The sequence below is a fragment of the Dasypus novemcinctus genome, chromosome 8, assembly GCF_030445035.2.
Source record: "Dasypus novemcinctus isolate mDasNov1 chromosome 8, mDasNov1.1.hap2, whole genome shotgun sequence".
In the NCBI taxonomy this organism is placed as follows: domain Eukaryota; kingdom Metazoa; phylum Chordata; class Mammalia; order Cingulata; family Dasypodidae; genus Dasypus; species Dasypus novemcinctus.
The window spans coordinates 82217655-82235346 of record NC_080680.1 but is presented as its reverse complement, the minus strand read 5'-3'; the positions used below and the strand labels follow the sequence as shown (position 1 = coordinate 82235346).

The window sequence follows — 17692 nt, the reverse complement described above, 5'->3', positions numbered from 1 at the left end:
CCATTCTACAACAGGACAGTAGCCAAGAAGAAAAAGATGATGAAACTGGCTAAAATATGGACCAGACCAAGGAAGAAAGAGACCACCAGACTGATAGACTAGGTTTGACATGAAATGCAATTACAGTAAACCTGTTTTTTGAGAAAGGGTAAGACAGAAATCTGTATTTTATAAAGATCTCTCTGACAACAATGATAAGGGAGAAAAAATGAAATAACTCAGTCTTTAGAAGACTTCAGAGAAAAGGTAATATATGAGTTATATTTCAGAGGATGATTACAAGTTCCTCTGGGGACAGGCTCTTCAGGAAAATGGAAGGGAACAAGAAATGTTATGAAAATATAAAAGGATATAACAGATTCTGGAACTAGTAAAAGGGTTACAGTGGCTGGGGAAAAGGATATTTAGAAGAGATATAAGATCTGAAAGACAGGTCAAACTATATTAAAAGGGACATTTATTTTTTCACAATTGATTATAAATCTATAATTTTCAGGAGGAAACCCCTATTGCCTATACAGAGTCATATAATTAAATGATGGGAGATACAATTATTCATGACGACACTGTCAATATCTCTGCTTGCATATTAAATGAGACTCTGCCTGGATTAGATAGGGTCTCTACAACCCCACTTCAGAACATGTGGCTGCTATACTAAAGAAACAACCATTTCCATTGTCACTGACCCAGCAACCCTCCAAGATCAGATTCCTGGACAAAACATTTTAAGAGTGGAATTGCTGCTTTCAATTCCAACAGAGAGTTGAGAAATAAGAGCCAGAACATTCATTTACAAGATAAATTGTTTTAAACTGTTAAATAAGAGCAAATCACATAGCAGTGAATTCTTCTGGATACTGCACACTTAACGACAAACTGACATTTCTGAATTCATGATTTTGGGAGGGGTGGCGTCATTGTGCCTTTCCTCCCTAACTAGCCCCTATCACACAGCACAAGCTAGCATCAAGTACTTTAAATAACAACCCTTTCAATAATGTAAACTCCGTTCTTGTTACACTTTACTATAACTTCCTGTGTCTTTGACATATTTAAGAAGTGAAACTCATGCATAGCATGTTTATATTATTCTCTCCTTAGAGAAACCTCACAGACAATGTCAGGTCTGGAGAGATAAGAGCTGCTTCCAGGACATGAATTCTCATGAGGATTAGGCAACCACCATCTGGGGCGCCAGAGTTTATCTGTAGCAGCTGCCTTCAAAGTATCACACAAGAAGGGGGATGGAGTGGGGGAAGCCTAATTCTAAAGTGTTTAACAAGTTGCTCTAACTTGATTATTGTTCTGATTGTTTTTCACCCTTGGAAGACAATAAAATACAACCTAGTGACCTCCTCTTAATAAAACAACAACCAATTAAAAGCAGTGTTACGTATTAAAATGATAAACCCATCATGCATTCAAATATTTAATGTGTTGCAATGGAGAACAATATAAATTTTAATAATTCCCAACAATTACCTAATATTGTCTTTATAAAAACTTTGTCCTTCAAAAAAATAGTACATATCACAATTGAAAACAAGGATACAGACATTGATTTAATCATATAATATCCCAAATTACTTTGAGATTTTTTTCTCATGTCCTCAAATGACATTAAAATAATCATATACTTAAAATTTTATAATTAAACAGAAAGCTATCAAACAAATATTTATAGAGAAGAGAAAGTTCAGAAATGAGAGCAAAATTAACCCACTAGGAAAAATAAGTTAATTTTATTCAGTTTTTACCAGTCATCTGTTAAAACTGATTTCTGTAACTTTTAGAGCACTGGAAATGGTCATGATGAAACAAAAGACTGGATATTAAAGAAAAACATGAAAGAAAAAATGAAAAAATATTTTCTATGATGTATGAGTTCACTTTAATACATCTCAAAATTATTATACCACTGGAAAAAAAGCTGTTTTCTTAAAACTAGATCTCCTTACATTTCCATCAAATAATCTGCTTTTACCTGTTATAGAATCCTAACAGTTACACTAGTTCATTTGAACATCTCTTGGCAAAGGACCAGTTCTTAAGTAGACAATATTACTGCTAGTCTGATCACAGACATGGCAAAATGGCTGCATCTATAGTTAAAACTCCACTCAGTTTGTGAGATATTAATACAATTAAGCGTTTTTTTCTCTTCACTTTTTTTCACTAATAAGGAAACCTTGACTATGTCATTTAACTAATCTGTGTTAATGTGTATCTTTCTGGACCCTAGAGGAACAACTGAGTTAGCAACTGGAATTAGATGACATAAAAGTGCCTGAAAAAGAACTTTTTAGGAGTAATGTTTCTATAACTTATTGAGCTGCCTTTTTCTGTTTGTGTGCATGTATGAATTTGAAATAAAGTTAAGGGAAGCAGATGTGGCTCAACAAATAGAGCATCCGCCTACCATATAGGAGGTCCAAGGGTTCAATACCCAGGGCCTCCTGGCTCGTGTGGTGAGCTGGCACAGTGCGGATGCATGTAAGGAGTGCCAGCCCATGCAGAGATGCCCCTGTGTAAGGGTGGCCCCCGTGCAAGGAGTGGCCCCTGTGCAAGGAGAGCCGCCCCACGCAAAACCGTAGCCTGTCCAGGAGTGGTGCCACACACACCGCGAGCTGACACAGCAAGATGATGCAACAAAAAGAGACACAGATCCCCATTGCCGCCTGATGAGACTACAAGCAGACACAGACGAACACACAGCTAATGGACACAGAGAGCAAACAATGGGGGGGGGAGTAAATACAAATAAATAAATCTTAAAAAAAATAAAATAAAAAGAAATAAAGTTAAAAAAATCCATTGTAATAAATGGCTCTGGAAAGATGAGTGGTTCATTTTTCCACTGTTCATTCAAAATACCTAACAAACCTATTTCTGGAGTAGATAGCATGACCTGAAGAAACAAAAAGCAGAAGGTTTGAGTGTGCCAAATCATAAAATTGGTGGATTACATGATATCCAAGGTTTGCTCCATATCCAAAAATCAAAATATATTTGTATCTCCAGGCCTGATACAAACATTCTAGCCCTATTTCTTGAAGTACCCTCATAATTTCTTCAGTCGAATCAAATACAGATAATTCAAACTCAACACATTGAAAACTGAATTAACCATCTTATTTCTAAACTGGCTCTTCCTTCCAACTTGTCTATTTAGGGTCAGTGATAGAATCATTTAAAAAACCACCCTAACTTGTAATCTCAAAACTCTCTTTTACTTGTCTCTCCCATCAAAATTTTTATGTAGTTATCAAGTCCTGTTGACTCTTATTTAAAAATTATTTGGCAATATTTCATTTACTTTCAATACTACTATTACCAACCTTGCAAGCTACCCGACTTTGGCCTACATCAATAGTTTCAGAGGTGGTGGTGTTCCTGTCTCAGCTGCAGAACATGACACCACCACTAAAGCATTCCCTCCTCACTATTTGCTCATCCTCTGGTTTAAAATGCCATCCCCCTTCCTTCCATATAATCATATTCTCCATATACCAGATTTCCAGGATTCGAACTCAGTTGTTTCCTTCTCTATGTTAATATTCTAGATTTACCCCAAGAAAAATCATTTTTCCCTTCTCTCAACTGGTCATTAGACACAGAACACACTGGTTTAAATGGATAACACTGCATATATTACTCTATATTGATATTTCTCACATATCTGAGAGAGACAGAAAGCGAATAAACAAAAAGACTACACTGTGTTTTTTTTCTGCGTGTTCACAGTGGCTTGTAAAATAAGTTATTTTTGTTGTCTGAATTTTTCAACACAATCATTTAGGCACTTAGGTGTGCAATGGAGTAAACCGATAAGAAATCTGAGTTTTATTTGTGCTTCTACCTAAATTGAGAGTAGGCAGTGACAAGATTCCAATGTCATACAAAGATGTCTACTAGATACAGAATTTGTATACAATAATTGCTTGAAATATAATATTATTCAAATTCCTTGTATTTGTTAGAGATTCTATTTATCTAAGTTGAAAATTCATGGGATTTACAGCCTAAAACCAATCCCAGCATAATTTCACACAGAAGCCTTCCTGAAATACCAGGACAACATTCAAATAAATCTTCCATTTAAGAAGACTCAATGCTCCATGAAAATAACGTATATTTCACTTAAAGCATGATGCCTGTGACAAACCCAAGCTCCATCCCAACTTTCCAAATGTCTCTACAGCCTGTACTAATCTAACCCGACACACTCTCTACTACCAAGTCAGATATGTTTCCCCAGCACCATTCCATGTAATTCAATTTCCTACACTAAAGCTCCCATTTTCATATTGCTTGGTTCTCATTGTAAAATGAGGTTCTTGGCTCTTGAGCTGCAAGGCTCTTTCAATGGAACTCTACACTAATTGTCCTACCCACTTCTAGACTCTAAAGCAGGGGTTCTTAACCAGGGGTCCATGAGCTTGAATTGAAATTCAAAACAAACATTATTTTTGTGGAGACGTGTTGGTGCAGGTGTGATATGTCCCCCCACGTAGAGGAGCCCCATGCGCAAGGAGTGCACCCCATGAGAGCCGCCCAGTGCAAAAGAAAGTGCAGCCTGCCCAAGAATGGTGCCTCATACATGGAGCGCTGACACAGCAAGATGATGCAACCAAAAAAACCACATATTCCTGGTGCTGCTGATAAGGATAGAAGCGGTCACAGAAGAACACACAGCGAATGGACACAGAGAGGAATAAATCTTAAAAAAAAAAAAAGAACCCCTGCTTTAAATTCTTATAAGACCTCTCTGTATTATCTCCTAAATCACAATGGAATCAGGTACTTCAATCTGAGTTCTGACCATCTTCTAATTACCTATAAAAATACCAACACAACAAAATAAGAGTAATATTCCTCAACATATTCAAATGCCAATATGGTACACTTTCAACTCTGTACTTGGCACATAATGAATGCTCAGTAACTATTTGTTGGTTGGTATTGCATATAAAATTGTATAGGGAAAAGCTCAACATCATAAAAAGACAAGTTATGATAAACACAATTTTTTTAAAAAAGGTCAGCAGATTTTTCTATAGACCATAGATCTTGGCAGAATACAATACAGTTACATACATGTAAAAAGCTTTTATCAGTTGGGGAATTCTGTTTTGCCCAATCAACTTATTTAAAGAATTGTGAAGAATGTTTTACATAAAATATGGGATAATTATTCTTCTGAGATGGAAATAATACTTTCTAAACACCCTTTTACTTGTCTGCTAATCCAAATGTAAAACTGCAGTTTTTCTATTTTGAAAGAATTGGTTGAAAATTTATTTTGTTGCAATGTCTGATTTACACATAGTATATGAAGTGTACTCGTAACCATCAGAAAATTCTGAAGTTAAAATTCCCTTCTGAGTCCACCCAAATATTACTTATTGAACCACTTTATGTATTAGAATGTGTTTTTCTGACTTAAAGTACTATTTTATGTTTTGTCTTTTAATTTGGGCAGTACAAAGAGGTAGCTTTTAATTAGTGGTTAAAAATAAAACAGAAGAACATGAACTGAAAAACAACTTTCATTGAAATCAATTCAGTGGCTCATTATTCAAAAGCATATGTTCATCAATACAAATAAACTTTCATTTCTACAAGTTTCTGTTTGAGGCTAAAATCCTAAAATAGTCCCTATGTTGCACCACAATTCAGCTGCTAAGGAAAAGCTAAGTAATGCTTCCCATGACTAAATGGATTAATTCTTTAGCCCAAACACAATTACTGTTCTCCACACTGTTCCATTGAACATCTAAATAAGCATCCCAAAGCTGATTTCATCCAAAGAAAAGATCCAGACCAAAGAATAATCCCAATGTATGAAGTTTACATTTTGTGTAAAGTTTTTAAAAAGGGGGAAAAAATCTATAAATCAGGAAAAGAAATAGGTTATTTTAGACAGGTGTATGGGATGACATCTATTGATGAATAGATATCTTTGTTGAAGGAATATTGTGCAGATTCCATTAGATGTCTTTTTCTCAATCCAAGTAATTTTTCTTACTTAGTCCTTGAATGTAGACTTTTCCATAGCTGACACACATATTAGCAGTGAAAAGAATAATTCTTTGAGAAATAGCCTATTACACACAAAGAAGTATAAATTTAAACAGATTATTCTTTCTTTATAAATATTCAACTTCAACCATGTATGAAGAGTGCTTTCTTACAGCTATGATTATCAAACATTTTATTCCCCATATATCTCTAAATTTCAAAAATATGCTGTAATACACACTTGATCTGAAGAAAAGAATATGATGGGGTCAGGGAATGGGAAGCGGGGGGGAAGGAACAAACACGTAGTTATATTCAAATAATTCTCTATGGCTCCAAAGGGTAAAATGGAAGCAAATTATAATAATTATTAATTTCAAATGAGAATTCTCTGACAATGGCAAGCCATCTGATTATGGCATGGACTGCTTTTTTAGAACTATTAAAAAAATTTTTTTTCTTAGAGAAGTGAGTTTACAGAACAATCATGTGGAGAATTCCCATACATCATCCCTCCACTGACACCTTGCATTGTTGTGGAAAAACTGTTAAAGATTATGAAAGAACATCATCAAAATATTACTACTAACTATGGTCCACAGCTTACATTTGGTATATTTTTTCCATCCCCCCCCCCATTATGAGTAGTATTGTACAATATAGTTTATGAGAGAACACTCTCCTATTTGTACTGTTAAACCACAGTCCATCGTGCACAACATGGTTCACTGTATACAGTGGCATAGGCTGCTTTTTTAATATGGTTATGAGATGTGTATACAAAGACTGGGGTGACCATGTCCACTGTGTTGGAAAAAGAACCCTTACATGAAGGAGTTTGGAGTAGATGAACTAAGACTCCTAAGATTCTTACAACTACTCTTTTTGTCTCAAGTTATGAGATTATAGCTCTCTTCCACCTGCTTCAATGCTATCATTAAATTACTACTGCAACATCAGTTGTTAGGGAGAGAATTTTTACTTCCACATTTAAGTAAAGGATTATTTACTGTCAAGTGGTGTTCTCCAGTTCTGCCCCAAGGGACTTTAACCAACAATGTCAATGTATTTTCGCAAGATCAAGCCATTTAGTTTTGGTTCCCAAATGAAAACTGAATTAATGGCAAGGCTTTCTTGTATTGCTGTAAACTTGATTGTTCCAAGCAGGCAAGTGACAGTGGTATATATATGACCTTTATGTCATCAATTCTGGTTTTCTTCCTTCAGGCAGAAATGAAAATAAAATGTAAAGTTCCTACCCAATTTTGATTCATGTTTGGGTTGATTAACAGTGGCAGGTTAAACAGCCTGAACACTACCTATAGCAATTACAGGTATACCTTAATTTAAATGGTTATTAATGCCCTTTGGAATTCTAATTAGCCAGGGGACAACTGATGTAGATGGCCTTTGAGGGGCGGATTATGCTCCCAATCAGAGTTGAAACTGTCAGAACAGGAGCCCTCCATAATTCCTATCTGACCATTTTAACAGTAGACTGGAATGGAGCAGGGGATGGGGAAGACAAAAGAAAAGGAGCCTTAATAAAAGTAGTAACAAAAAAACAAACAGAAGGGATAGAAAATGAAAGATTGATAAGAAACAGAAGAAACAAACAAGGAAGAGAAAAGAGATTAAAACACGGAAAAGAAAAAGGGAATTTTCAATAGACTTGCAAAAGAATGTACTGGTGATTTTTTAAAAAGGGATTAATGAACTTCTAATAACTAAAACAAAAAGACAAAAAGGAAACTTGCCAGAAGACACTTGTTAGATATTTGAATTGGAATCTTACATTGACAAAGTAGAAAGACACAAAAATAAAATAAAATTACATTATAATTAAGATTTTTTTATTCTGCTTATCTGAAAAAACAAAAATCCCAATGGCTCCCGGTACCCAAAATGTTTTTCTAGATTTGTATATTTAACATATCCATAAATAGGCCAGTATGCTTATGTGAGCTCTACTACATGTACTCTGAAACAACATGAGACATGAAATGAAAGTGTGTGCAGATACAATTGCTTCATTTATTCTAAACTTCAGTGATTCCAAAATATAACAGGAGTTCTAATTCCAAGTAGGATGGAGTATATTCTAACCTGTCTTTCTCAATGAATACAGCTATAAAACCAGGACAGAATACATGAAACAGCTATTTGAGTACTCTGAAGAATAAACAGTAGCAGACAGTTTAGAGAAGATCAAATTTTGAATTAGCATGAAATTGGTGGTGAGTTTACCAGTTTTTCCTCTTTGGTAAGCCCTGGTCTAGATTCAACACAAATAAAACCTCAAGTAGGTACTATGGCAGACAAAGAGGACTCCAGAAGATGCTCTCTAGTTCTGGCTCAAGGAGCAATGAAAAGTGTCTCAATGCTCAAAGAAAATGTGGAAGAAATTCCCCAGGTTTTTTGGTTTTTGCTTTTTAACATTCTCTTATACTCCAGCCCCCAAGCAATCCTGTGATAGTGGTAGAGGCAGTGACAGCAGCAGCAAAGGGCTCCATACAAGACTAAAACTCTAAGAGAAGAAACTTTTGTCTTCAGGAGGATGGCATGAACTTCTCTTGATTATTTTTTTCCCCTCTCTTTGTCTTTCTGCTTCTTGGCCCCAGACATGGGCCCAGCTGCCAAAAGTGTGCAGCAAAAGGGGATAACTAAAGCTTCAGATCTTTGGCCAGAGGATGGAAAAGAGAAGGTTCAGGTAACCAAACATTATGAGGGAGGTAATGAAGAGGGAGGAGCCAGAAAGGGACCCCATAAAGCTGTTCATGAACTTCTAGGCTCATACCCAAGTTGTACTTGTATGGCTCTCTGGTGCTAAAACAGCATACCACAGGATGGAAGGCCACCCAGGTCCCAGGTTCACCACAGTTGACACACACAGCACAGACCTGAATAGTACAGCAAAGCCTTTGTAAAAGGAAAAGAAATTACAACCAGAACGAACAGAAGGTTGGTCAGAATTTGTGGTCTGAACCCAACCAGAATGACTGCCTATCTAAACAAAAATAACAATTCACTATAGGATTTAAATAAAGACAAGGCATTTCATAATATAATATTCGAAGTGTCCAGGATATAATCCAAAAATCGAGTGACATATGAAGAATCAAGAAAATGTCAATTCTTATGAAAAGAAAATTAGGTGCTAACACTGAAATGACACAGATGATAGATCTGAAAAAGACTTTAAAAACAGCTATTACAAAAATGTTCCAAGAGAAAGAAACATTCTTAAAATGAGTGGAAAAACAAAGTCTCAGCAAAGAAATAGAAAAATAAGAAAAAAAAATGGAAAAATTGGAACTGAAAAAATACAATAACCAAAATTGAAAACTCATTGGACAGCAGAATGGATATGACAGATTAAAGAGTCAGTGAAGACAGATAAATGGAAAGTATATAATCTGAAAATCAGAAGGACAAAAAAAATAAAAAGAACAGAACCTCAGGGATCTGAGGTCTAATATTCATTTTACTGGAGTCCCAGAAGAAAAGGAGGGAAGTGGATTTAGCTCAATGGATAGAGGGTCCTACCACATGGGAGGACCAGGGTTCAAACCCAGGGCCTCCTGACCCTTGTGGACCTGGCCGATGCACAGTGCTGATGCGCACAAGGAGTGCCGTGCCACACAGGGGTGTTCCCTGCGTAGGGGAGCCCCACGCAGAAGGAGTGTGCATTTTAAGGAGAGCCACCCAGCGCGAAAGAAAGTCCAGCCTGCCCAAGAGTGGCACTGCATACAAGGAGAGCTCACATAGCAAGATGACCCAACAAAAAGAGACATAGATTCCCAGTGCAACTGACAAGAATATAAGTGGACACAGAAGAACACAGAGCAAATGGACACAGAGAGCAGACAATGGAGCAGGGGGGGGGGGGGGGGCGGAGGGGGAAGAGCAGGGAAGGGGAGAGAAATAAATTTAAAAAAAAACAAAAAGAAGAAAAGGACAGAATGTGGTATATAAATCTGAGGAAATAAAAGGCTGAAAACTCCAATTATCAGTTTAACTTGCATTACTTCCTGGGGAAAAAAATTGGAAAATTTGAGGATTTCTCATTGGAAGCCAGGGAGGCCAGAATGAAGTGGAACAATATTTTTAAGTACTGACAAAAAAGAACTATCAATTCAGAATTCTATATCCAGGGAAAATATTTTTCAGGAATGATGGTGAAATCAAGGCATTCTCAGATTATGGAAAACTAAGAGAATTCATTGCCAGAAGGCATACTCTAAAAGAAATGCTAAAGAAACTTCTTTAGAGAGAAGAACTAGGACATCAGAAGGAAACCTGAAACATTAGGAATTGAAGGATGAGAAACAGAAATGGCAGTAGTCCTTCTCCTCTTGAGATCTTTAACTATGTACACGTAATGGGAAGCACAAGTTACAACAGTACCTGGTGGAGTTTTCAGTCAAGTTACGTAGATGGGCAATGGAATTTAAAGAAACAAAACAAAAACAAAAACCAATGAGCAATGATTTTAGAGACTCAAAATATGCATTTTCTGTTAGTAAAAAAATCAATGCATTTGTAGTACACAAAGGAAATAAAGGTTCATTTGACTATTGTTTTTGCTTGTTTTAATTTAAAATGGAAAGCTACTCCTGATAGAAAAAAGTACTTGTACCTTTCTAAGTCAGAGCTCCTACTGAGTGCCAGACTTGGAGAAAATGGATTGCTCCATTTTATAAATACCAGTTCCAGTTACTGAGTAGGTGTAAAAGTTCAGATACACAGAAACAATACTTTGAAGAAATGCCAAAATCACCACACATGTATTATTGAAACCTCATTATTAGAAATAATTCATTTCACCTTTACCTTGTTAGTTCTTAAAAATCTTATTCATGGCCTATAGAAAAAAAATCTTTGAATCTGTAAATATTCTGAGAGTATAAATTTAGTTCAATTTTAAGTAAAATGTAGGATATACAGTATTATTAATACATTTTTTAAATGCAGGCAAACTTCACTTACTGCCAACTGTCCTTGATGTGTTTGTAACACCCTAAAGATTAAACAGTATAATGTCAAAAATCCTATTACAGTATATAACCTCTAAATTACATTCAAGGGATAAAAATAAACAGCATATTAATGAATTTACATTTTCATAATACCTTTTATACTCAATGTGAGAATCTAGTTACTTTGGATAAAAGTTTATGAAAATACATCACTCATAGCTATTAAATGAAATATATTCTGCTCATCCCTGGAATCATTACTTTGAAAATGATATCAGCCTTAGAAGTGGATTAACCTCTCTCATTTCTCCATCCCCAAGTTCAAGATATATTTACATGCTATCTGCAAGACGTGGGGCAGAAAGAGAAAGTAAAGGGGATAAAAATCTAAAAAATATATATAACATTAAACTAAAAATGTTATCATACATGCATGCTTAGAACAAACATGTTTTAATACCCTGGAAAAAATGATAACCATGTAGGTTTAACAAAAAAATGCCCCATCCCCAAACTCTCATTAAAAAAAACTCACAAGAGCTCATTTTTATGGAGTAATGAGGGGAAAGAATACAATCTTCCAAAATACATACAATATATTTACTACATGTGCTAGTTTGAGGTTTTTTATGGACCCCAGAAAATCCTGTTCTTAAAGTAAACCCATCCCTGTGCCTGTACACCCATTGTAGATGGGACCTCTTGATTAGAGAGCTTCAGTTAAGGGCCTTTGGTTAGACTGTGGGACCAAGGGTGGGTCTTAATCCTCTTACTGAAGTCCTTTATAAACAGAGGACTAAAAAGCCACAGGACACAGAAAGAAAGTCACAGAGAAAGAAAGAGGGAACCCAGGAGAGAAAAGCCACAGATGGAGTAGCCCAAAGCAGAACTAGCAACGAGTCCCAGAGGAGAGGGGAGAGAGAAGTGGACCAGTATTGCGTCCTGCCATATGCTTGATCACCCACGGCTGAGCCCAGAGAAAAAGCAAATTTAGATGACTCACTCCATGTGCTTGATGGCCCACAGTTGCTACTTGCTAAGACAGCATTTCTTTTTCTTTTTTTTTAAAGATTGATTTACTTATGTATTTCTCTCCCCTCCCCCCCACCCCTTTTGTCTGTTCTCTGTGTCTATTTGCTGTGTCTTGTTTCTTTGTCCGCTTCTGTTGTCAGCGGCACGGGACTGTGTCTCTTTTTGTGGAGTCATCTTGTGTCAGCTCTCTGTATGGGTGGCGCCATTCTTAGGCAGGCTGTACTTTCTTTTGCGCTGGGCGGCTTTCCTTACAGGGTGCACTCCTTGCGCGTGGGGCTCCCCTATGCGGGGACACCGCCGCGTGGCAGGGCACTCCTTGCACGCATCACCACTGCGCATGGGCCAGCTCCACACGGGTCAAGGAGGCCCGGGGTTTGAACCGCGGACCTCCCAGGTGGTAGGTGGACGCCCTAACCACTGGGCCAAGTCCATTTCCCAAAACAGCATTTCTTGATGATGCCCTGGACACTTTCAGAAGCTCAGAACTGTAAGGTTTTTTTTGTTGGTTTGTTTTTTTTCTGTTTGTTTGTCTTTGAGGTACTGGGGGCTGGGGATAGAACCCAGGACCTAATACGTGGGGAGTTGGCACTCAGTCACTGAGCCACATCGGCTCTCCTGAATTGGTTTTGTTTTTGCTTGTTTTTGTTTTTTTCCAGGAAGCACCAGTAACCAAACCTGGGACCTACCATATGGGAAGCAGGTGCTCAACTGCTTGAGCCACATCCACTCCCCAGAACTGTAAGCTTTTAACCTAATAAACTCCCATTTCTGATACACTGCTTCCAGTAGCCTTTCACAAAACTACAACACTGCATAATATGAGATGTGAAGCATAATATGAGATACTGAAAAATAAGTTACATGAATACATATTTATTCCTTATAGTGAGATGAATAGTTGCCCCAAAGAGATATAAGTCCAAGTCATAAACCCTGGCATCTATGAATGTGACTTTATTTGGGAATAGGGTCTTTGCAGATAAAATTAAGGATGCTGAGATGAGATTATCCTGGATTTACAGATGACCCTAAATCCAATGACTGATGTTCTCATATGAGAAAAAAAAAAAGGGAGATTTGAGACACACAGAAAATCCAAAAAATAGATCAATACAATCTAGAGAGGTCCTAAGGGTCTATGCCAGCATGAAATGTGAATTCTTTTATTTTTATGACCATTTAGAATGAACTCCAGAAGAACACTCATATGTGAAAACAAAGCCATTCACAAGTTACCAACACAACTGCCTGCCCGAATACTCAGAGAGTCACCAAAAAAGGGTCATCCAAGCAAATGCTTCCCAACCAGGATGCCTGGGCAAACTGATTAATTATGGTAACCTATCCCACATGTAAGCTAAAGTTAAAAAAAAAAACAAAAAAACACAGCAGTTTACCAGCTACAGGGTAGTCCAAGATCTAATGAGGCATGAAATCTCTCTCAGGCGTGAAGGTAAAAGCATCAGTCCCCTTTCAAACATGTAGCACTTCTTTCAAAGTACCACCAGAAGGAAGTACACAATTCAATAGTATTCTTGACCACCCCTGTTCCTTGCCCTGCCCCCCCCCAAACCTGGGCAAACTAACATTCAAAACTGGAACCCAATAAAGTCTCTCGATTTAGTTTCTAATTTAAAAGAAATAGAAGAGACAAAGGAAAGTGTTAAGCACTACAAGGTTACAATTAGCAAAGTGCCGAATGTGGGACAAAATTTGATTTCTTAAACAATTAAACTCCAAAACCTGGAAGGGGAGTGGGAGAGGACATTGCAGGAAACCATTGGAAGGTTTTGTGCAGAGGAAGGACATGATGTAACCAAAAGTGACATGACTGCTTTATAGAGAGTAGAATGTAAAAAGGCAAGAAAGAAAGAACAATTGGAAGGCTACCGCCATAATCTATTAAGAGATGATAGTGATTTAGCCCAGGACAGCTACAGGAGAGGTGGTGAGAAGTAGTCAGATTCAGGATATACTCTAAAGGTAGAACCAATACTTTTTACAATGGATGGCTGGTTCTTGCTCTTTTACATTGCAGTTTGAGAGAAAGAAGGAGACAGAGATAACTAGTGCTTTTTTTTGGCAAACAGAAAAACAGAGCTCCCTTCTGCTGTGATGAAGAATATAGGAGTGGAGGACAAAGGAGAAAAGCCAAATCAAGAGTTCAGATTTGACTTAAGATGCTTATTAATATGAAAAAGGAAAGAGTCTGGTGGTCAGAAAAGAGGCACATGGATTAGAAGAAATCGTATAGGAAAAGACAATAAGAGTAGAAGAGGCCTGAAGGCCAAGCCATGAGGCCTACAATGTTAAAAGGACTAAGATAATAACAATAGTTAACACACTATACTATGTGTCAAGTACAGTTCTAAGTTTTACTAAATGTATTTATTTAATCTTCATAACCAGCTTCTGATGTACAAATTATCACTTTATTTTACACATCTGAAACCAAAGCACAAGGATAAGTGATTTGCTAAGGTCACAGAGTAAACAACAAAACCATGATTTGAACATGCAGACTAGCTCTACAGTCCTCACTCTTATGCATTAAACTACATGACATGATCTTTCCAGAAAGGATGATCAGACCAAAGAATCCTCGGTATGACCAGTGAGGTAGGAGAACGAAGAGAGGTGGTATCTTTGAGGCCAAGGCGAAAAATGTCAGCTGCTGCTGATTAATCAAGAAGGCTAAGAATAGACTACAGGATCTGACAAGACAGAGGTCAATGGAAACACAGCCAATATCATCACATCACAAACTGATATTTTTTTATACTGCTTTTTCTAAATTGTATTATAAAGTATTTATAAAAGAATACATAATTTAAAGAATACAACCAGCTTAAGACCCTTTATACATTTCACTTTCATTTCAACTTTTACCAGATTTATCCAATTATTACGTCCCCTCTTACATATCTTATGATGGAAAATTTTATCTAGATATATTTATCCATAATTAACTCATTTCTTTATTTTTAACTCAAAGATTTACTTAGCAATATGGAATAAACATCTAATAAAAACAGTAATCAAAAATTAAAACAGGGAAGTGGATACGGCTCAACTGATAGAGCGTCCACCTACCTACCACATGGGAGGTCCAGGCTTCAAACCCAGGGCCTCCTGACCCATGTGGTGAGCTGGCCCACGTGCAGTGCTGATGCGCACAAGGAGTGCCATGTCATGCAGGGGTGTCCCCCACATAGGGGAGCCCCACACTCAAGGAGTGCGCCCCGTAAGAAGAGCTGCCCCACACAAAAAAAGCGCAGTCTTCCCAGGAGTGGTGCTGCATACACAGAGAGCTGACGCAGCAAGATGATGCAACAAAAAGAGTCACAGATTCCTGGTGCCACTGACAAGAATCCAAGTGTACACAGAATAAAACACACAGCAAATGGACACAGAGAGCAGACAATGTGGGGGGGAGGGGGGCGGGGAGGAAGGGGAGAGAAATAAATATAAATATTTTTTAAAAAATTAAATCAGCACTAAACATACAATAAGATGGTTCATGTTTTAGGCTCTGGCATACCAAAAATAACACAAGAACTCCCCTTCACACTTTAATGGAGGTTTAAAATGAAATTACTGACAATCTAACACGAAACAAACATTTTTAGATGATGAAAAGTCACTAATAGTATTAATTCAATAAAGTAAAATTTCATTCTCAAATTCAAAAATTTTGCAAAGTACTTGGGTTCAACTTGTCCATATTCTGAAATGAACCCTCCAGCTTTGGTTTATTTCCTTAAGGCAGAATTTCAGGTTGCTTGAGCCCATTGCATCTACAGTCCACAATCTTCACATTCAACACAAGAAAGCCACAAAATAACCCAATTACATATCAATCTAAGAATCTGCTACTTGCAAATGTAATATATACCAAGCTGTCTCTTTAACAAATAAGATTCATTCACCAGTGCAATGGAAAGTTTAAGCAAGTCTGAATATATTATGGCAATTTAACTATAATTTTAAATTTAATTGTATTCTTTAGGGTATTGATACTATTTCTCTACTGATACCAAGTACAAAATAGAAGAATTTCAGAAAGAAAGATATCAGGGCATTCAGGATGAGTAAGACCAGGGAAACAGGCAGGAGCAGGATCCTGCCAGGCCCTACCAATGAAAAATGGAGCACTTCTTGCTCTCTCAGTGCTGGTTTATTTCTTTTTAAATGCTCGTTCCCATGATGTAAGCCAACAATGGAAATCTGGAAAACTGTCATTAAAGACTGAATAAACTTACTTTATCAGTAATCCAAAACTCATAAATCTTCAAAATGCACAGTCTAAGTTGATTTCTAGATTTATCAATTTAGTTAACAGTATTACAGATAATAAGTTGTTACATAGCAGCTGTACGACACAAAAACATTTGATTTAGCTGAACTGATACGAATTATAGAAGGCTCCTGAAGTTTCCCAAGATAACATGCACAACAGAAATGAATACAGCCAGTATAATAGACCGCTAAAAGACTCCTTTGAGAATCTACTTCTGTAGTTAAAACATGTAATAGTTAAGAACATACAAGTACAATACAAACAAAATGCAATAAAAGTCCAACACTTCATTAACACTGGGTAGAGAAAGAAGAGGGACTAAAGGAAAAGAAGGAATTAGGCCTGAATTTACTACAAGGTGAAGAGGGGGTTACATCAAGAGTAGTAGCAGGCAATACAGCACTGCAGTTAGGAATATGGGCTCTGAAGCAAAACTACCTCATTTGAAATCTTAAGTATCCCACTTACTTGGGCAAGTTACATTACCTCTTTGTACCTATAGCCTCATATGTACATGAGATGATAATAATACCAATATATTAGGCTGTGAAGACGAAATGAGTTAATACATGTAAAGCACTCAAAAATAAAATGAATAAATATTTACTATTAGTATTGAAACTGCTCTCATACTTGACTAGTAAACTTAAGCAAAGTACTGTCAGTTTGAACCACATAAAACTGCTATTTTTGAAGGCCAAAATATTTAAAATATACATAATTTTTCAGGGGTTCAATTAAATACAAAAGAAAGAGCTGTGAAAACAAGTTGCTAAGAATGCCAATGGGACCAAAGCCTAAAAACCTAGAGCTAATTCAGCAATTTACTCATACAGCAGCTTGAAGACAAACCTGAAGAAAAAAGATTTCTGCTGCAGGTTGAAAACAAACCACATTTCAGATAATAAATCATTCAAAATTCAGTATAACTGACCTCTAAGGCAACCAAAACTTTACACCGGATTGATTTTGAAAGCTGAAGTAATATTTTATATTTAAGTACCTATCCTCCTCCAAGTCACAAAATAAATGTCACAATTTCAAAAGGTACACACTGCACTTAACAGTTTTCTTATTAAATAAACAAATAATGCCTGGTTTTCAACTACATGAATATTTTACAAAGCTGATACTGACTTAGAAGATTCCAAAAAGTGTTAAGAAATTTTTTAGTCAGCATACTTTTGTTCAAGTATATCTATATTTCATAAATATCTACCTCAAATTTTACATAAAATTACAATTATTTTCCTGAATATTTCCAAAAGGATAATTTCTATGATTTAACAAAGAATCTACAATCTACCTTAAAGGCTCTAAATTTCTCTACCTGAACTGGGTACAACGAAATCTCAAA

At 36.6% G+C, this 17692-nt stretch overlaps 1 protein-coding gene across 4 annotated transcripts in view; it reads right to left on the bottom strand.

The window, feature by feature from the left end:
- The window catches only part of ZCCHC7 (zinc finger CCHC-type containing 7), a 258322-nt gene that overhangs the window by 176935 nt on the left and 63695 nt on the right, over positions 1 to 17692 (bottom strand). The gene's annotated exons all lie outside the window — the stretch shown is intronic.